Source organism: Mauremys mutica, chromosome 6 (genome assembly GCF_020497125.1).
Source record: "Mauremys mutica isolate MM-2020 ecotype Southern chromosome 6, ASM2049712v1, whole genome shotgun sequence".
In the NCBI taxonomy this organism is placed as follows: Eukaryota; Metazoa; Chordata; order Testudines; family Geoemydidae; genus Mauremys; species Mauremys mutica.
In genome coordinates this window covers 109,282,908-109,305,721 of record NC_059077.1, presented here as the reverse complement: position 1 = coordinate 109,305,721, position 22,814 = coordinate 109,282,908, and the positions used below count along the sequence as shown (strand labels likewise).

At 40.0% G+C, this 22,814-nt stretch overlaps 2 long non-coding RNA genes across 3 annotated transcripts in view; both read right to left on the bottom strand.

The window, feature by feature from the left end:
* LOC123372340 overlaps positions 1-22,814 on the bottom strand; it is a 192,353-nt gene that overhangs the window by 40,585 nt on the left and 128,954 nt on the right. The gene's annotated exons all lie outside the window — the stretch shown is intronic.
* On the bottom strand, positions 6,541-20,476 carry LOC123372342. The gene is made up of 3 exons (XR_006580226.1): positions 20,420-20,476; positions 12,188-12,307; positions 6,541-6,930 (listed from the first exon to the last, which is right to left on the bottom strand). It is a non-coding gene; the product is annotated as an uncharacterized LOC123372342 (long non-coding RNA).

The following is a 22,814-nucleotide window of genomic DNA, read 5'->3' as shown; positions in this document are numbered from 1 at the left end:
TAAATGCAACATATATAGAGAGGGGTTATATGTATATATGGCCTGAATTTTAAAACTGCATGCTTGTAATTTCATACCCAAAACTGCACACATTTGTATGCCCAGTATAGTGGGAGCAGTTACCACAGCCAGAGAATTGTCTTGTGGATGGCTTCCCCTCTGATTTACAATAGGTGACATCCCTGGTGTAATAACAATTGAATGGTAACTTGAGGAAAGTATTCCTGCATGTTTAGCCATCTTGATCACAAGTCTTTTTGTCCTTCCAGAAAAACTTTAACTCCATCACTTCTTGCTCTTCATTTCATCTCCCTCCTCCCAGCTAATCTGTTCCTCCTTCTCTCCTTCTGCACATGCTTCCTTTTCAACTGGTCTCGTTCCTCTCTGTTCCCCTATCGGTGCATCTCTGATTTATGGTCTTCCTTCTCCTGCACATACTACCCGCGTCCATTTTCCTCCGGACCGTCAGCCAAGTGACCTGGTCTTTCTCTCGCTCTGCTCCCTGAACGTACTTCCCAACACCCTGCTCCCTTCAACATCCCTTTCTCACTAGGATTTCCACTTCTACTGGCAATGCCTAGCTCCCGCTGATAACCCCAGTCCCTCAGGGTGATTCCTATTTCTTTTCCTCCTACGTGGCCCTCTAGTGTTGGGCCATCCTTCTTTACTGTTACAGATATCCATTGCAAAGAAGACCCTGAATACTGGTAAAGTAGTTGTAAACAGGAAAAAAAGACCAGCAGAGCAGAGATGGGACGGATCTGAGAGGATGGGTTGCAATTGGGACGACAGTCATATAGGCCTGGTCTACACTAAGAAGGGGGTTCGAATTAGGGTACGCAAATTCAGCTACGTGAATAGCGTAGCTGAATTCGAAGTACCCTAATTCGAACAACTCACCCGTCCAGACGCGGCGGGGTCGAACTCCGCGGCTCCCCTGTCGACTCCGCCAACTCCTTCTGCCGAGGTGGAGTACCGGAGTCGACCGCGGTGCTTCCGGAGTTCGAACTATCGCGTCTAGATCAGACGCGATAGTTCGAACTCCAAAAAGTCGAACTCTCTGCGTTGAACCGGCAGGTAAGTGTAGATGTACCCATATACGATACATAGCTCAACAGAGACATGAAGATATCCATATTAGTACACAGCATACACATTTTAACCTCTGGGAAAAAACACCACTATCAATCAATTCTGACCTATTTCCAAGTTGCAATGACCTCTCTTATAACTACTAGAAAAAAATATGGCGAAGCAATCTCCTAAAAAGGAGAGTGACGCAGGTATGCAGTCTTCACATATTTGTATAGGAAGGAAGGTCCCAGTTCAGCATGACACTTAAGTATGTGCTTAACTTTAAGCACAAGAGTAGTCCAGTCCCTGTTCAGCAAAGCAATTACCATTTGCTTAAACTCCACTGAAGTGCTTTGCTGTAGAGGAACGGGATTATTCCCACGTTTAAGATTAAGCACATGAATTGGGACCTGTAGACAAAAGTCTTGCAATTAGAGCTTTGGGCTATACCATTATTTTTCACAGTTTTATCCTGTCACTGCAGCTTGCTGACAATTTCTTTCCACAGCTGTGAATCATCTAAGAAGCAGCAGCAGATGAGCTAAGTGATATTTCAGTAATGTTCTGTGTTCATTAATTGCTGAGGGGGGAAATCCAGCATGAAGCAGTAGATGCAGACTGATTCACTCGAGGCAAATGCTCTTTGCCACAGCCTAAGCAGTAGCTGCTCAGGGGCTGAATGGATAATGAAACCTTTGGAACTTTATATTTTACTGATTTTTTAATACAATTTCAATCTCAATGTTTATGCAAGAAACACAGACAACTGGAACACTTTTATGTAGGTCTCTGATAGCAAAATATAAGTACCTTACCTGCACAGCAGAAAAGGAACTATTAACAGGATTTGCAGCTATGCTAGTGGACAAATGTGATTAGGTTTGGCAGAATGTGATTTTTAGTTTTTTATAATTGCAACAGATAATATCAATGTTTATTTTGAAGTACTCTTTTAAATATTTATCAATTTAAATGTTCACAATTGCAGGAGGTTATGGGAGAGGTCAGACAATGGGAGGTGGTTACACATTAATTATTTAATGACAGGAGACACTGAGATTTGAAAAGTTAAAGCTTTACCAGTGTTAAAAACACAAATTGTCAGCCTCACATATACCGGTACTAAGTAAATATCCTTAAATCAAACCACAATAATTTCTTAAATAGCATTTTTCTTACTTTGCCTATCTGTGAATTTTGATTATTATTGATGAAAATGCTTTAAAGCAGTTTGTGCGTGTATGCCAAAATGGACATTTACCGACAAAAATCGAATGCTTCCAAGCCTAAATATAATGTGCCAAATCATTTACGAGATGTTAAAAACTTATTATTGAATGAATAGGCCTCTCTTATGACTCAGGAATTTTTCAAAATATCCTCCAAAATATGCAGTCAGGTTCAATCTCACAGCTTGGACTCAGATCTGAAGGTCCCCCCGATTCGAGGAAGAAGAGGCTGATTTGGAAATTTTGGTTCAGGCAAACCTACCATGACTGGCAGAAAAAGCCTTTTGTTTTTATGACACTAGCATTGTGGGTAATACTGGAGGAAACTCAAAGACTTTACAACTTTGGTTCAGACATGCTTAGATAAGCAAGGTTGTTGGAAATATCTGTTATTTTTTTCAGAAAATAAAAACAAACAAAAAATTACAACTCCCTCAGCCCAAAACACTCACCCACAAAGTTTCCAAGAGAGGAAACACAAAGCATATGTTATACCATCTGCGGGAGGGGAAAGATGAAGTTCATAGGCGGTCACCCCTCTCTCCCACATCTTCCAGACCCAACGCTGTATAGGATGACTTCTCCCACCTATTAGTGCAGAAAGAGCCATGTGGCACCTCACTCCAGAGCCACGTGGTCTGAGATGAAAACAAAATTCCAGGGAGGAGGCAGCCGCGAGGGTCAGAGAAATTCTCAAATTGGGAGAGCAGACATGGCAGCAGTTTGCAGCAGGGACTGTGAGACACTGATGTCATCAGCCTACTTCCCATACTGTCCATTCTGGATACTCTCTTCTGTGCCGATTGGCTGGTTGCACCAACCCTCTACCTTTCCTTGCTCACATTCCATTCGCTGCAGTCTCACCTCCACCTGTTCTCCGTGCTCCACTTCACTCCCTCTGCTTCCCTGCCTTATTCCCTTATCTCCCTCCCTTCTATGACCCCTCCCTTCCCTTGTCTTTCCGATTAGATAATCCCCTCCCACCCAAACCCCACCCAACAAAAAAACCCAACACTAAACCATATAGGGCAGGTCTACACTACAGGGGAAAATCGATATAAGATACGCAACTTCAGCTACGTGAATAACGTAGCTGAAGTCGAAGTATCTTATATTGATTTACCTACCATCCTCACGGCGCGGGATCGATGTCCGCGGCTCCCCATGTCGACTCCGCTACCGCCGTTCGGGTTGGTGGAGTTACGGAGTCGACAGGAGTGCGTTCGGGGATCAATATATCGCGTCTAGATGAGAAGCGATATATCGATCCCCGAGAAATCGATTGCTACCCACCGATACGGCTGGTAGTGAAGACGTACCCTGAGAGAAAGAAAGAAAGAAAGAAATTTTACCAGCCACCACTCATAGAATTATAGAAATGTAGCGCTGGAAGGAACCTCAAGAGGTCATCTGGTGCATCCCCCCTACACTGAGGTTGAATTAAGTATACCTAGACCATCCCTGGCAACTGTTTGTCTGTTCTATCCCTTTCTCCCACCCTTTGCCTGTCTTATACATTTTGGTTGTAGTCTCTTCAAGGCAGGGGCTGTCTATTTGTCTATCACTGTACAGTGCACAATGGGGACATGATCTAAGTTGGGGTCCCTAGGTGTTCGTGTAATACAAATAAAATAAAATAATAATAATAGACTATGTTATTTATTTTGTAAGACTATTTATAATTCTGTATCTTAAAAACAGGAACACATTAACTGATTCTTGTAATTCCTTTGTATCTGTCCTTAGATACTGATATTCTCCTACCAGTGTATTTGCTGTTTTAGAACTTAATCTATTCATAAATTCAGAGAAAACTAATATGATTGTGGCACAAACATGCTCAACCAACAGAGCTGGCTGGATAGGTTAACAAGTCTTTTAAATATTGATAGAATTCTGAATTCACCTGTTCTGTCTTCTGTGAATTTACTTCCATAATTCCCACCGTTGTTATGCAACAGTCTCTAACTCAGTCATAGATTTGGGGTAGAAATCGGAGTCTCCAATTATAACTATTAGGTGAAGGAAGGGAATTCCTTTAGCTATATTTCAGCCTTATTCCTGTTCCAAGGTTAACTAGACTTTGTATTTCGGATTAGCCAGTTTGTAAATGATGAAAAGATGCCATAGCTTCTCTGAATTGCTTTTCGATTTTGTTCTAGTATAGTTTCATTTCTCTGTTGTCACTTAGATTCAGCCAGATCTCCACTGATACTCCAACAGTAGTGTCGTCAGCCTATACTATGTTAATCCCTTTGAAAATATATTCAATTACTGTAGTAAATGTAGTGCTTCTGTGTAGAGTACCTCGTATGCATGTTTTATTTCAAAGTTCCTCTCATGCTTAGAGCAAATTTCAGCATATGTGTGGCAGTTTGATGAAAATGCAAACATGCAATATACCTGAGAGATCTTCTGGGTATCACTGGGAAACTTAGGAATCAATCCTTCTTTTACAATCAGCCAGACAACCAACCATTAGTTTGATGGCAACTGTGGAGAATTTTTTGTACTTTCACACTGGGATTTAGGACAGTGTTAGATGCCAGAAGTTTAGGAAGATTGCACTGAAGGAGTTCTTCCCTCTATTTCATTTTCTTTTCATTGTTTGAGCAAATGACAAAGACTTCCTTATCATTCTTTTACCTCCATTCTTAAGAGACAGCTTCAGCAATATGGATATATTCTTCAGCTTTCTTTTCAGACATAGACTCAATAGCATGAAGTAGGCATATGGGCATATGGATGTTTCTTGGGTCATTTCTCAGGTTTGACCAAAATCTTGTTTTAATGTCAGTATTGATTCTTTTTAGTTCTTCCCTCAATTTGTGATCATGTGACATTAAATCTCTCTGGAGAAGTGAAAACAAAGTCCTTTGGTTATTTATTTAAATTGCTCATTTTGTCCTACATTGAATGAGATGTTAACTTAAAAGAAGGTTGCAACTTTTGTGTAAAGTTCAGAGCTCTGTCTTTCAAAGGTTTTTATGGCATAATCATGATTTGAGGTCTGCAGTATTTTGGTGTTGAAGACAACTAGTGAACATCCCTGAATTAAGCTGATTTTGAATTGCTACTGAAAGGCCTGGAACTGGGACTTAAATGATCATTATGTGGGTACATTTTAGGGATGGCAATGGCATCAGAACAGTCTCACTTGTAGGATCATCAAACTCATTGATATTATGCCCTTCTGCACCTGGACCCTCACTCTATCAAGCCCCACTCCCCCAGCACCTGGACCCCCACACTGAGTCCCCCCACTCAGCCCCCCTCGTGATCCCCAACCCCCAACACCTTCACCTGGATCCCCTGCAGAGTCCCATTGCCCCTGCACCCAGATCACCCCAGCGAGCCTCTGTGCATCCAGCCTCTGTGCATCCACTGAGCCACCCGCGCCCAGATTGCCCCACACAGAAAACGCTCACGCCACACCTGGATCCCCCCACACTAAGCCCCTCCACACTTGGATCCTGCAGGGCTGAGCCTGCTTGCTCCACACCTGGTGCACCTGGCACAGAGGGGCAGGGTCCTGGGGTGTTTCCGGGACAGGCCCAGCCCTTGCGCTGTGAGAGGGTCAGGTGCAGCCTCACTGCCGAGTCTCTGTACCAGGGGAGGTGGGGGCTTCAGGATGATCTTCCAGCTCAAGGCAGCCAATAGCCTGTGCTCCCTGCTGCCATGCTGGAGCCACATTTATTTACTGACAAATAAAGTTTGCAGAATTTTAAAATATCATGCACATAATTTTAATTTTTTTACATGGAATTTTAATATTTTTGACACAAAATTCCTTCAGGCGTAAGGCGTATACACAATTCTGTAACACTCTTATTGTTTCCTAACAACCCTCATAGGCATAACAAGAACTCTGGTGTTTTTAACATTTGTTCTCTAAATTTTTAGAATGAAGTTTTCATTCACAGGATGAAGAACGAAATTTTCATGCACAGCCTAACATTTATAGTCTTACAAACCTTTCTAATGAATATGATGTGTATGGCTAATATTTCAGCTTCACATAGAAGTTAAAAAATGATTTTTTTTTCAGTTTTTGCTCATTTTTTACAATTGCAATTGTAACTTCACAGCAATCGCTCCTGGGACTGGCTTTTCTGCTCTGACTGTTTTCTTTACAATAGATTTTAATTGGACACAAACTTAGTTGTACAGTAGTAGAAGGAGTTGCAGAACCTCTTTTCACAGCATTGTATCTTGTGCTGTTTCTAGGGCAGCTAGCTACACTATTAAACAGAGAAATGATATTTGTACAGTTCTGACTAAATACCATACTTTGGTATACGGATACAAAGAAAATAGCGCTCTTGTTCCTTTTGCTTCTTGAAGTCATAGATACACCATCTCGTAGTTCTTGTTAAGAGCACCTTTTGGTGTCTATGCACAGGCCCACGACAGTTACTGTATACTCTGGGCAAATCGGGAGGGACCGGCTGGGGTCTAGAGCTAGCAAACTTGATGGTAAACACTGGAAATAGCTCTAAATAAGCCTTTCAGTCAAGATGGGAAACTTCTGTTCAAAGGATATGCTCTTCAGTCCTGGGTTTGCTGAACATGACAAGTTGACCAACTCTGTACCACAGAACCAGGGGGTTCTTCATGCTTTATTTTCCTGTCATTTAAAAAAAATGGCTAATGGTTGCAGGCTCCAGTATGCAATCAATTTGTTTTGATAGTTCCTCCTTTTGGACAAGAAAAACAGGTAGATTTTCCTGTAAGACTTCCTTTCCTCCTGTCCCTCTACCTCCGCCTCCGCCTCCCCCTCCCACTCCATATGCTCTATCCTTGACTTTTATTGCTCCCAAAAGAACCAGGATTATTCTTCCTATACTTCTCGTTCACTTCTCAATGTAATCCGATTTATTTTCAGATACATCCTGGTTATCAATCAGACCTAGCTCAATAGCATGAGAGCTGAAGTTTCTGTTGAACTGTTTCTAAATAACTTAGATTAATTTCTCTGTCGTTTTGTATTTAGAGGATGACACAACTTACACAGGGTACATTTCTACCCAGACTTCAATAGAGCTGAGCTTTTCTGTTTTAGGAACAATGGAAAAATTTATCCAGTCAGGTTTTAGTGGTGTTGATGGAAATAGGTTATATTTTTATTTTTCCTACCGCTGATACCAAGTTAGCTACATGTCACTGCATTGATTCTACTAGATGTAAGTAGTTCTGTTGTCTTGTTTGATTTTTCTAAATCCTCTTTTTATTATGATGGCTGTGAGAGACAGACTAATGTGTGCGATTTGATTAGATTGCTGTTCTGTGTCCATAATGTGTGTTTGCAGGTATGAGAGAGTGACAACGTTGTAATGTCAGCTTTGTAAAATTGATAAGCACTATAGAATGGAGATGAAAGCACGGAGAAATTATATGAGCCTAATACTCATGAAACTATACTATTCCATCAGAAATAAAAATAATAGTCATCTTCAAATACTCACTGTGTTATTTTTAGTTACAGAGCAGAAAAGTTCTTTTCATTCTTTTATTTATCCCTTATGTTCTCTCTGTTTATTGCAGGTAGTCATTCATTTCATCTTTTTATAGATGTATGTATTTACATATGTTTACAATGGAAACTTTTTTTCTAAAGACACATTATTTGCTCAGTCTTTGTCTGTATTGTTGTGCCCAGACATTATCAGGATCTACATCTTCCTAGCTTTATTTAACCCGTCACCTTTGTTTAAAATCCAGTAACACCTGTGTGACTCATCTTTATTTTTATATATTTCTGTGTTTCCTAAGGTTTGAGGCGGGGGGCATGGAGTAGCCTTGTATGGCTTGCAAAGGTTGTTTTTGGAGGGCCCACTGGTAAACCTCCTATGACTTAAGAAAGTGGAGATAGAAGGTAGAAGCAGAATCTCTAAGGCTTCTAGGAGTTGCAGGATGGACCACTAGCCACCCAGAACCCATGTTGAGGGAAACTAGGGGCCCTGATGAGCCCCCACCCTCAAGCAGTGCAGGGGTTAGGGAATGGTCAGGCCTCACCAGCAGTTGATTCACTTGCTGCCTCTAGGTTTTATTCATGAGGTTGCCTCTGGTTGTGATATGTGAGCATACCTTTTTTAGACCTTTCCCAAATCCTAGATCTTCTCACTCCAATATAAGCAAAATGGTGCTCAGCTGCTTTCTCAAATGTACAAAGAAACACAACCACACCAACACCATTGTCAAACGGCTCCACTTGCCCCCAATGTACAAGGAGAAACCTCCGTGGAGCTGCTGCAGTCTGTAGCTCAGATCTAGTCTCTCTCACAATAATGTTAGCATCTTCTCTGTCCCTGCTCTCACTTTCTGCACCAGCAGCATGAGGATACTCCCACCTGTATCCCATTGTAGCTCTTCACCTTGTCAGCTCACATGTCCTGTCTCAACCCCCAGCACAGCTTTCCCCCCTCACTCATGCAACTTCCTCTGTTATTGGTTTTGTTTCCAAACATATTCATTTATTCACCATGCACTATTTTTACAGTACGCAGTTGTCTGTAGCAGATACCACATACTGATTTAATTCTGTTGAGGATCCAGTCTGTTCATAAATAAAGATGTATTGTGTTGCATTGCACTCTATTATTTTGTACAACAAAGGTGGTTGCATTCACCAAAAAGATGGCAATTGTGTGACCCTGTATCACTCGTGTAACCATATTTTATAATATATTAATTTTAGAGCTGTTGATTAATTGCAGTTAACTCACGCGATTAATTCAGAAAAATTAACAGCAATTAAAAAAATTCATCGCGATTAATTGCACTGTTAAACAATAAAATACCAATTGAAATTTATTAAATATTTTTGGATGTTTTTCTACATTTTCAAATATATTGATTTCAATTACAACACAGAATACAAAGTGTACACAGCTCACTTTATATTATTATTTTTATTATAAATATTTGCAGTGTAAAAATAATAAACAGAAGAAAGTATTTTTCAATTCACCTCATACTATAGTGCAATCTCATTATCGTGAAAGTGCAAATGTAGATTTTTTTGTTACATAACCGCACTTAAAAAGAAAACGATGCAAAACTTTAGAGCCTACAAGTCCACTCAGTCCTACTTCTTGTTCAGCCAATCGCTCAAACAAGTTTGTTTACATTTACAGGAGATAATGCTGCCCCACTTCTTATTTACAATGTCACCAGAATATGAGAACAGGCATTCGCATGGGACCTTTGTGGCCTCATTGCAAGGTATCTATGTGCCAGATACGCTAAACATTCAAATGTCCCTTCGAGCTTCAGCCACTATTCCAAAGGACATGCTTCCATGCTGATGACGCTCGTAAAAAAAAGCTTTAATTACATTTGTGACTGAACTCCTTGAGGGAAAAATTAAATTTGTGACTGAACTGCTTGAGGCAGAATTGTATGTATCCGGCTCTATTTTATCCACACTGTGCCATATATTTCATGTTATAGCAGTCTTGGATGATGACCCAGCACATGTTTGTTTTAAGAACACTTTCACAGCAGATTTGACAAAACGCAAAGAATGTACCAATGTGAAATTTCTAAAGATAGCTCCAGCAGTTGACCCAAGGTTTAAGAATCTGAAGTACCCTTCGAAAATCTGAGAGGGACGAGGTGTGGACATGCTTTCAGAAGTCTTAAAAGAAAAACACTCCAATGCGGAAACTACAGAATCCAAACCACCAAAAAAGAAAATCAACCTTCTGCTGGTGGCATTTGACTCAGATGAAGACAATGAACATGTGTTGGCCTGCATTGCTTTAGATTGTTATCAAGCAGAACCTGTCATCAGCATGGAAGCATGTCCTCTGGAATGGTGGCTGAAGCATGAAGGGACATATGAATCTTTAGTGCATCTGGCATGTAAATATTTCACAATGCTGGCTACAACAGTGCCATGAGAACACCTGCTCTCACTTTCAGGAGACATTGTGAACAAGAAGTGGGCAGCATTATCCCCTGCAAATATAAACAAACTTGTTTGTCTGGGAGATTGGCTGAACAAGAAATAGTACTGAGTGGACTTGTACGCTCTAAAGTTATACACTTTTTTTATTTTTGAATACAGTTATTTTTTGTACATAATTCTACATTTGTACATTCAACTTTCATGATAAAGAGATTTCACTACAGTACTTATATTAGGTTAATTGAAAAATACTATTTCTTTTGTTTTTTTACAGTACAAATATTTGTAATCAAAATAAATATAAAGTGAGCACTGTACACTTAGTATTCTGTGTTATAATTGAAATCAATATATTTGAAAATGTGGAAAACATCCAAAAATATTTAAATAAATGGTATTCTATTATTAACAGTATGATTAATCACAATTAAATTTTTAATTGCTTGACAGCCCTCATAATTTACATATTACAGTTTATTCAGCTCACCTTAAAGATGCCCAGGGTATTTTTATGTGGAATACTGAACAAGGCATTTTATCTGCCAGCTTCAATATAGCTTCCTTACACATGAAGATCTATTATGGACATAGTAGAAAAGCAGAGACATTCAAAGTCACATATAGGGAACTAGGGAAATAGATATAAATAAAATCGAAGTGCACAATTAACACTTAGGGCCAGATCCTTAGCTAAAGAAAATTGGTATAGCTCCATTGAAATCTAGAAGTGGGCTGATTTTACTGTGGTTGCTTTCTCCAAACTGTATTGTGTTATGCGGGAGAGAATGGAATGAAAGAGTGTGTATTTGCTCATGTGCCTATAGACAGAATGCATGAAAAAATAAATAAGCAGCACTAAGATAGTCCAGCTGCTCTAGGGGCTCTCTGATTCTGTCTGGGGAATTACTCTTGGGCAGTTAGCAGGATTGGGAGAGACTTTCTATAGGAGCAGGAAAACGAAAACTGAAATATGGGATTGAGAGCCAGAGGCAGGGGAAATTACTATTCCGTAGTGAGTTCTTCCGACAGGGCTGAGCTAGTTATGTTTATTTTTGAATCAGTAGCAGGTTGCTTCATGGCATGATGCTATTTCTGGTCATATCTTTTTCCTTCTAGGATTAGGTATAACTTTTTCTCATTGCTTTTAATGGAAAAGCTTTTATGGTTTCTGATCATGAGAGGAAAAATCTTCCTTCCACTACCTTGTATTTTGGACTCTGGAATAGAAAATATTTTCCCTTCTCCCTTAATATATTGGTAGCGCAGACATTTTTCTCAGGGTTTGTGCTGTTTTATACCAAACTATTGCTACCTCTAGTTGACGGTCACTAATTGTGTATTTAGTAAGAATCTGCCTTAGTTCACACAGAGGCACACACACAACCCAAGTAATCAATACAGTATCATTCAGAGTCAATAAGCAATGCTATTACTGCAGCATCATTTAAGCATCTGATGGCATATCATTATTATCAATGATTACTATTATTATTAATTATTATTTCCTTCTTCCCACCAAGAAAAAAAGAACCCAAAATGAATACTCTGAAGGGGTGTGAAAACAGCTCATTGGCACAAGCATTACAAGAACTTTTCTAGCTGTCACAAAGAGCTGTGTGATCTGCTTACTGTCTAAAATTATTGGTGAAAGCACTTCTGCTGCTACCACTACCACAAGCTTTCAACTTCTGACTCTTCTTGTTTCTAATTATGAACATTTCTTCCTGGACTGCACATATCTTTGGCTGAACCTCAGGTTCAACACTGGCATAGCCAATAGAAATTGACATTTCCCACATCCCAAGGTTATCCTAACATTGATTAAAACAACACACTGCATTGCACTATTAACCTCTTTCCTTATTATTTTCATAGATTTTTATGCTGTTTTCAAACTAAGGTATTAACTAATACAACTCCAAATAGAACTGAGCGTCAGACCTATTCACATCCTTACCATGGTCATACTTACATTTTGATGCCATTTACAGGAATGATACGTTCAGAATGCAATAATTTTATCAAAGAAATCATAATAGGTGCCATTATCATGAAAATTATGCTCCCCAGAGACAGAATGAAAACTGTGAACCTATCAGAAAACAAAAACAAACAAACCCCAAAGAACTTAAAACCAAACCCCAACCTGACTGAAACAAATCAATTAAATCAACAAGGGCCAAATTCTGAACCCTAACTTGAACAAAACTCTCATTTAAGTCAAGTAAGAATTTTCCCCTCCAGTCAGCACACCATGCTATACACAGTATGCAACATCCAAACACATAATCCAATAATGCATCTTTAATGACTTTGTCCAGTGCCATCTTAGATGCAGAGATAGGCCCAACACACAGGCTTTGGACCTAAAACTGGATCTGAACTTCCCCAAGAATCAGCATGCTTGAATCTGGGGGTTTGTTTTAATCTGTTGTAGATATATTGGCCTGTTGTGAAGCAAGGTGTTAGCCAATATCATATATTTCTAGATGGCTTGTACTGAAGCTAAGCTGTTACAACCCAAACTCCCAGCATGCCAAGTTTCACTGCGTATTATTAGCAGGTAAACTATTACTTGTGTATGCAGAACCTTTCAGAAGTGATGCCAAATATAAACAGTGTTCTAGGATAACTGGAATAATTGGTACAGGTCTATTTAAATAGATAAGGTGCTAGAAATAATTGGGATAGGTGTCTCTGTACCCTGAAAAACAAAAGGTACGAATTAGATAAGATAAGAGGAGAAAGGTCTGTAATAATTGAGGTCTTTTCTATTTGATGTAAATAGATAGGGTATAAATAGAGATTGAAATGAGTTCCTACCTTTGGAGTCGCGAGAATGTAAGCTGCAAGCCTGCTCCCCAGACTGGGTAAAGTATTAACTCTTTCTGTACAGTGCTGATATATTTTTGATTTGTAATCTGATTGAGCTTGGTTATCTGGTGTCTTTTAATAGAAGAATCGAACCCATTGGTATTAAAAAAGACTGCCTAAAATTCAGAAGTGTTCAAATCTGGAGTTTGGGTTCAGGTTCATCTCGACTTACACTGTGGAAATTTTAAATTCTTGAGTTGTTGGCTCAAGAAAAGTACTTTTATCCATTGAATCTGAAATGCAGGAGATTAGAATTACTTAACACATACAATTTCTGTATTCCCTGAGACTAACTGGAATGCATGGATAGAGTACTCCGGTACCTTTCTGCTTCACTGAGCTTCTGGTTCCATTTCATTAGCTCCAGGTCAGGATGGGAGATTATGTCACAATCTCATCATAACTACAATAAGTCTATTACTTGGTACCATACATCAATATATGGCTGAGAAAAATACCTGAAATATCTGGTGGGAACTTCCAAGTAGCTTAATTATCAAATGTTTTGGAATTGGTTTGTTCGGTAAAGACTGATCACATCATCTAACTTTAAAAACGCATTTTTGTGGTTCTCCTTTTTATGAGGATTAGAGAGACTCTGTTCTGGGTAGAAATAACCAATATGGTACACAAATGCAAAATGTATAGCATAACGCAACAATAGTACTTATTGCCTCATTCTTCTAAGCCAGTGATTTTCAACCCTTTTTTCATTTGCAGACCCCTAAAAATTTCAAATGGAGGCATGGACCCTCCAGAGGTTTGTGGACCACAGGTTGAAAACCACTGTTCTAAGCCACACATTGCACTGTCCTATTTTTTATTATGTGATTCAGACTCCTATTCTCTTACATTCACAGAATGACATGACTTAGCCTGTTTCTATCCTCTCCTTGTTTCTCAAAGATTCACTATACAGTGTGGTTCAAATATCCTCTCCCATTATTTCAGATGGTGGTTCCCAAACAGAGATGCAGCTGCTTCCCAAAAGGGTTTTACTTGTTCTCAGGCACTATTCATAGGCTACATACTGCCCCCACTGTTCTTGTGCAAAGGAGTGCCTACCCATTTATATTTCCAAAATCTCCTCAGATCTTTTCTGGTTTGCAGCACAAATCTGAGCCCTTGATGCAGCCTGCTGGCTAATTCAGGAGTTCTCCTGTGTCTCCAGAGTTCTTTTCTGTATTTCACTCTTTCCCCTTGGCTTCAACTTCCATCCCTCTTCTTCCTGTAATTGTGTACTAAACCCTGCCCTAAAACAGCCTCTGGGGCATTGTCCTGTTACGATGGCATCGCCCAATCAACTTAAGTGTTGCACTGATGTGAAAGATTCCATAAAGGCACTGAGGAAGGAACACAGCTGAACACACTCTGCTGCTCTCTGAGCTACCAACAAGGTGAGAGTGGCATGCACTCTGTCAGACCTCCAGGGCAAAGGTGTGACATGCCTTAGAAATGAATCAATCTCCCCATGATCAGCACAGTGCATAACCTGCAATTAACCACAAAGCTAAGGGAAAGGCCAAGAGAGATGGAATTAAGGTTTTGAACAGCTCCAACTCTCTCTTTCCTAGGTTTCTTTTAGCTTAAAGGAGCCTGAGCTGGAGCGAGTGCTGCAAGGACAGTAAGCGCTGTAATCACGGACACATATTAAAAAGGTGAGCACCATAGAAATACAAACACCTAACACATTATTATGTGGTTGTATTATGTAATACATATAGTATTATGTAGTTGTGTTGTGGTAGAATCTGGTGGCCCAACTGAGAGAGACACTGTACAAACAGATAAACAGCCTCTGCCCTACGAACACACCATTTCACAAGGCGTTCCAGCTTTCCCTTCTCTTCACGATCATATGGGATGATACCTACTCCTCCTATCTAAAGACAAAAACAAGACACTTCTAGTGCCCCAGCATCAAGCTCCCCTCTTTGCCTCCTACTCAACATTTTAATGCCCATGGGCATCATAGTTACAGGGCCGCCCAAAGGGGGAGGGGGGCAAGTGGGGCAATTTGCCCCAGGCTTCGGGCCCCACGTGAGTCCTAGCCAAGAATCCCTTTCCTGGCTAGAGGCGCCTTTTTTAATTTTTACTCACCCGGCGGCGGTCCTGGTCTTCGGCGGCACTTCGGCGGTGGGCCCTTCAGTGCTGCCGAAGACGCGGAGTAAGTGAAGGACCCGCCGCCACCGAAGACCCGGTAAGTACAAGCACCGCAGCGGGTGGCGCCTTTTTTAATGTCCACTCTCCCGCTTTGCCCCAGGCCCCCTGAATCCTCTGGGAGGCCCTGCATAGTCATTTGTATTGGCAGCTTCAGCTCACTTGCACGGGGTGGGGGTGGGACGGCAGCATCATGAATTATTTTGTGTCTGAACTTCAAACTGATTAACAGTGCGGTCAAACATGTACAGTCTTGGGCCTTGCCAACCTTGAGGTTATTTATACTGATTTAGCTATGCCCCTAAAATAGATCGCACCGAACCACATTAAACCAGGCCTTGCCCTGGTGCAGGTGTAGGAGTGTAACAACACTGGTGCCAAACCCTCCAGTGTAGATGAGACCTTATTTTCTAAAGTGGGCACCTAAAATTAGATATCTAAATGGATGCTTACTCTGGGGAGTTAAAATGGCTGCTGAGGCATCCAAATATTGTTATAGGGACCTGAATGCAGATTTCAGTGCTGAACTTTAGTCTTCTGTGTTTGAAAATCGGACCAACTGTTTGTTAGTGTCAAAATCCTGGGCTAGATAAGCCTGGATTTGGAACGCCAAGGAAACAATAGGCAAAGGCAGAGAACAGCAGCCATTCAGGAGCTTTCCAATTACAGTGTGGCTCTTTAGTGGGATATGAGCTATCAGCAACTTGATAGTGGTTGTAGTCGTTTTCAAAAAAGACTCCAGTGCAGAATTAGATTCTAGAAAGTACTCAAGGTTGAAGAGTTAGAAAAAGTAGCCAATAGTAAAAGATATTGTCTATTCTGGTTAGTGGCCTATGTTCTTATATTATATTCAGCCTTATATTTCTATGAATGCAAAATACCAGAATGAACATATTAAGTTTGAGAAATGAAGTCCTCAAAAGTCAGGTGATTCATAAAATGAAGGTTGCTCCCATAAAGTTAACTCAGTCCCTTGTGCATCCTATATACTTAAACAGGAAAAGAGTAATAAAAAATACTACATTCTTGTAGATAATGGCGTAGAGAGTACACTTATATAGTTTGCGGAAGACACCAAGTTGGGAGGGGTTGCAAATGCTTTGGAGGATAGGATTAAAATTCAAAATGATCTGGACAAACTGGAGAACTGGTCCGAAGTAAACAGGATGAAATTCAGTAAGGACAAATGCAAAGTGCTCCACTTAGGAAGGAACAATCAGGTGCACACATACAAAATGGGAAATGACTGCCTAGGAAGGAGTACTGCAGAAAGAGATCTGGGGGTCATAGTGGACCACAAGCTAAATATGAGTCAACAGTGTAATGCTGTTATAAAAAAAGCTAACACGATTCTGGGATGTATTACCAGGAGTGCTGTAAGCAAGACATGAGAAGTAATACTTCTGCTCTACTCTGCGCTGAATAGACCTCAACTGGAGTATTGTGTCCAGTCTGGGAGCCACATTTTAGGAAAGATGTGGACAAATTGGAGAAAGTCCAGAGAAAAGCAACAAAAATGAGTAAAGGTCTAGAAAACATGACCTCTGAGGGAAGATTGAAAAAATTGGCTTTTTTTAATCTGGAGAAGAGAAGACTGAGAGGGGACATGATAGCAGTTTTCAAGTATGTAAAAAATTGTTACAAGGAGGAGGGAGAAAAAATTGTTTTTCTTAATCTCTGAGGATAGGACAAGAAGCAATGGGCTTAAATTGCAACAAGGGAGGTTTAGGTTAAACATTAGGAAAAACTTCCTAACAGTCAGGGTGGTTTAGCACTGGAATAAATTTCCCAGGGAGGTTGTGGAATCGCCATCACTGGAGGTTTTTAAGAGCAGATTAGACAAACACCTGTCAGGAATGGTCTAGATAATACTTAGTCCTGCCATGAGTTCAGGGGACTGGACTAGATGACCTCTTGAGGTCCCTTCCAGTTCTATGAAAACAGTGAAAAGCTGAGTCAGCCCTACCAGGATGTGAACTCCTGTTTCTAAGGAGTCAGGTACTTCCCAACTGGACTTTAAGATTTAATTTTCTAAAGCACCTAAGTGACTTAGGAGCCTCAGTTCCATTTTTAAAAGTGACTTTGGAACATAAGTCCAATTAGCTCTCAGTGATGATATTATTATTTATTACTTTTATTATTTATTTGTATTCCTGTAGTTCCTAGGAGCTAGAACACAGAACAAAATGACAGTCCCTGCCCCAAGCTTTTAAGTGTTTAAGTCACTTTTGAAAATGGATCTTAGGCTCCTCAGGCATGTAGGTGCTTTTGAAAATTCCACCCATAGCCCAACACACTCTTTTTTCCTCTCCCACCTAAACTACCCAGAATCAGATCCAAAGAATGAACACTGTGGAAATCTTTTTATAATTCATTTGGTTGTAAATTCCACTGGTGGTGCGGTCTATCCCTTTACCTAGAGATTCCATACTTTAGAAGCACAGGTTCAATCACAGAATTGGATGGTGGATGTTTTTCTAAAAGCTATGCTCTTGTTCAAACAAGAATTATTTCAGGTAAGTTCTATTGCCTGTGTTAGCAAGGAGGTCAGACTAAATGATCGCAGTGGTCCCTTCTGGCCTTAGGCTATATGAATCTATATCTATAGCTATCTATCTATATATGAATGTTTCATAATGGCTGCCTCTTCTCCAGTCCATTTTAAAATTTTGCAGAAAGAAAAATGAAACAGTTCTGCATTCTAACCCTCCCCCCACCCCGCTCCTTCAATATGCCTCATACTAAATTAAATGGCTCGTTGCTTGGAATTAAAAAAAGATCCCCATTTCAGTTTCACAAAATCACTGAACAGTAGCAGCAATAAATTACAAATTTCCAGATATATACAATTTAGCACTGAATAAGCCCACAGGAAGGGTTTATGCTTGTGAAGTGTATACAAGACTTTTCTTGCATTGCAGAGGCCTACAAGCAGGGTATTCATGGATTTCACTGCATCCTGTAGTGATAATCTATCTTGTGCCATTCAGGCCCACAAAGTTGGTGTCCAAAAGGTATGATTGTTAGGAGCAGAGGTAACAAACCTTGCACCATAAAGGTCTTGTCTGAAATGTCGGAGTTGGAGAGGACATGGTTGTACTTATGTTTGCAAGACATTCAGAGAGAGACTGAATCTCATGTTTAAGAGACTGTGATACAAGTTCACCAATGCTGTAACTCCAATTTCTTTCTTGGAATTCCAGCAGGAATAGATTTACCTATTGATATCTTGTTGATTTTTCTCCCTTCCCCCTTCATGGAGGAGGATAGAATTGCAAAATAGGCCAGATATTTTATGGGGTAGGAACAGGGTTTTTCTTCTTCTTTTGCCACATCAAGTGTTGGCAGGCTACCAGACTAAATGGACTATTGGTATAATCCCATATAGGAACACTTATTTGCTCTTCCTACACCTGAAGCTAAGATTTTTATATGTTTATAAAAACAGTCTTCCATGCAATTACATAAGGGAGTTTGCATTTTACTAAAACTAGCTGCTTCTTCCAGCAAATGGGTGCACAGACATACATATATTTGTATGCACAGATCCTAATTCAGATCTCTCTTATGCTGGTTTTACACCTACGTCAGAGGTTCTCAAACTGTGGTCCGAGCTCCAGGTAATCCGCGGATAGTTCCCTCTAAGGTGCGGCCACACATGAGAGAATGAAGGGCCACCCACCTAATTAATGGAGCCATGCAGGCGTGGCTCCACTAATTAGGTGCCTGGAGCCTGGAGAAGACTTACATGTAAGGTGAGGTGGTGGCCTTTGGGGGAATAGGGGTATGTGGGAGGGGGCAGTGGGGTGAGAAGAGGGGGTGGAGGGAATTTGGGACATGCAGGGCTGCGGCAGCCAGAGAAATAGGCGACTTTCCCCAGCTCCAGAGCTGCGGTTGCCGTGGAGAGATGCCCCCCGCTTCCAAGCCCCACCTCTGTGGCTGCTATGGCGGGGGAGAGACCCTCCTCCTTCCCAGCCCCAGCTCGGGGGCTGCCACAGCAGGGAAGAGAGGGTATAGCCATCAAATTAGAAAGGTAAGACGACTGATATTAAAATATGAGTTGTGTGTTTTATTTGTAGAACAAAAAAACATTAAGTATTATTAAGGTTTTTCTTTATACCACGCTTTTATCCAAAGCGCTTTACAATAGTTAGCTAATGGTACAAACAACATTTGGAAAGATGGTTAAGTGGTCCGCCGAGACCCTCAGCCATTTTCAAGTGGTCCGCAAAAAATTTTTTTTGAGAACCATTGACCTACATCATTCCCATGAATTCAGAGAAATGGCTTCTCATATACATGCCCTAAGGAAGATCAGAATCCCACTCATAGTCACTTAGTGGCAAAGTTTTCAAATACTTCTTGACAAACCATTTCATGAAATTCCTATGTGAAATAGCTCTTGATACATTCTAATGCAATGCCCATACCACAGGAAGTGTTCACACGACTACCAATGTACTGAACCAGCAGTTTTTACTTAGCGTATGCAGGTGGCATGTGACTAATTTTGGCATGTGACCAAATTTGGTCCTCTGGTTGGGTCATTAACTTCCCCGGCCTGGGCTGGGTACTGACAGAGAGTATAACTCCTCATGTTATAGCAAGCTGCTTATATTGCAAATACACTGACTGCTGTTAAAAAGTCAGCCATTACCCACAGTTAGAAATAAGCCTTTGAAATAAGAAGTAACTGGTTGGTCTCTTTTGCCAAATGTTGACTAATTTTTCTTTGTCTCTCCCTCCCGCACAAACCTTCCCCCCCCAAAAAAATACTAAGGTGAGAAGAAAACAAAACAAAGTAATGTAAAGGGAGGGAAAGGAAAAGAAGGAAGTGGGGCAGTTTCCATCCACTAGGAATTAATCAAAGAATTTTAAAAAGCCAGACCAAATCTGAGGTCCCTCTTCTCCGAAACATTGCCTGCTCTTTATCAGCCAGGTCTTTTAATCACAGCTACTGTGCCTGAACTCTGGACAAACTATTTGTCCTCTTAACAATATGACTGCATAGGAGGTGTAGTCGCCTGTTCTTATTTGCAAACTTTAGAAAACTATAGATTACAAGAGAGAAAACTGGCACATCTCTAAATATACCCCCATGGCATTTTTTCTTTCAAAACATACTTTCAACTAACTTTCTGCGTCTGATGACCCTTTTATTCACTTTTACCTGTATCTTTGCTCTCTCTTTTTCTTAAAAGGTGAAAAGTCCTTTTGAAAATCAGCCTTCTCCAGTGAGTGTGAAGTAATTGGTTTCCTTTATGTCAACCTTTTAACCACAAAAAAAAACGGTATAGGGCACTGTGAAATTATCAAGGCAATTGAACCTGCGTGTTTCACACTGAGAATTAGCATTGTTAGGTGAAGCTGTGAAGATAAAATCTCTAGCCTTGAGAATTTTTTATTGTGAAATGGTTTCCTTATCAGTGAGGTTAATGAAGATGTCAGCAAATGGGATGAGGTTTTGCCAAATGGAATTGCTTTCACCTCCAATCCAACTTGGAAAAGGTGTTAATCAGTACATTAATCTTATCAGCAGCTGAGAAGACAGCTTTGGAACTGGCCATTTCTACTTTTCATTAGGAAAAACTGAAAAGATAATTATTCTCAAAATCCATATTACCAATATTTTTGCCCCTTCTCTCTTTACCTCAAGTGCATACTTTTGCAAAACAAAGACAAGGGTGGATGGATAATGAAAGGACGGCTAGAAGAATTAGTCACAGACAGATAGGAAGCTTGCTTAAGAGTTTTTGCAACTTAGCCGAACAGACATGTCTCTTTCCTTCAGAAACAGGTATAGAACTATTTGAGGCATTTTGTACATCCATACGTACTGAAAAACATCAAACAAAAGATGGCATGGATATCTCTTAAAAATATTAAGGTATGTAAGGCAATGTACATCAGGGTTTACATAGCAGCAACTGAATTGTTAGTGAGCAATTTGTTTGTTGGATACCAAAGAAAAATCGGTTGTTGTAATTGTTGTTAATTGTACAGTATAATGATTATCGCTAAGTATTAAAAAGAATCTCTGAGGAAGCACCTGGGTATATTGTACTTGGATTATGTTGATAAATTTAGCTAGCATTGCCACAAAAAGTAATGTATTATTTACAATTGTGCAGCACTGTGTTTCATGCTATCAGTTGTTCGTTGAAAGCAAAGCAATATGAATTAACTAGTACCTATCCAGTCAGCGGGAGGCTGCTCTGAAAAAGAAATACTGGTTACACAATGTCTGACATATGGTCATTTTGTTAAGTTAGTTTGTTTTAAACTAAACAGGTTTCATTTCCACCGTTGGCAAATTCAACTTAATTTTCAGTTTCAAAATATTTTAAACTTTTTATTAATACCATATAGGATGGTTCTTGTGTTTATTCAGAAAGAGTTCACAACTCCCAAGCTTACTCTGTGTAATGTGGGCCTTGTGTACCCAATAAGTTGTATCACTTCAACTATACCAGTATGGTTACTATGAACACAGTTATACTGGTACAAAAATACATATGCTAGTGTTGCTTTTCCCTCTATGGGAAAGGAAATAAGCTACACTTTTGTATCAGTATAAATACATCCACATGAGAAGTTACATTGATATAATTATTACAGTTAAAGAACAACAACACTCTGCTAACTAAAATAGTTCTACCAGCACAAAATCTGGGTGTAGCCCAGACCCTAGAGACAGGATTTAAATTGAATTATTAAAATCCAACCTTTTCTATCACTTCTATCAAATCTACTTTTTGAACTGAGTGGAGATCTCCATATATGACCCTACATCTGCATTTCTAAGAAAATACTGAAAGTCATGCAGATAGTGTTTTAGCTAGAGTTTCCAAAAGAAAAAAGGTTATTGTCTGGCAATAGCTACTCTATAATTTCCCGGTTGTGTTTGATTACACAAACTGATGAATACTCACAAAAAATCTCTGCTATTTCTCTACTGATTTTGATTTCTATTGTTCTAGAATCTGAATCCTATCATCATAGTGCTCAGAAATGCTGATACATGTACCCACCCAACACCATTCTAAGGTTTATTCCTGTATTACAAATGGAGAACTGAGGAACAGAGAGGCTAAGTGACTTGTCCAAGGTCACAGAGGAAGTCTGTATCAGAGCCAGGAACTGATTCCAGATCTGAGTTCTGTTCCAACAGTGTAACCACTCCTTCAAAATCCAGAGACCTGTACATAGCATGTTCTGGTGGCCTCAAAAATGTGTTTGTCTGTTTATCTTCCTATATATATTATATAATGCAAAGGAAGTAAAGAGGGATGTTGATGATTCAGAGTCTGTTTGGATTACAGAGGGTCATTGCATGCTTGGATATGTATTTTCTTTGGGCTCAACATTTGTAGTTATTGTGAAGGCAGTTGCAGATTATGTATAATTCTGTGGACCATGACTGATCTGTTGGCTATCTGAGCCTGCTTTTATTGTAAGGAGTCACACAAACACAAGCCTGTGAGAAAGGAAACGTGTGAAGGAGAATCCCCAGAGTCCAGAGAAGGACAGAGTACAGTTCTGGTATTGTAAATATATTACCAGGA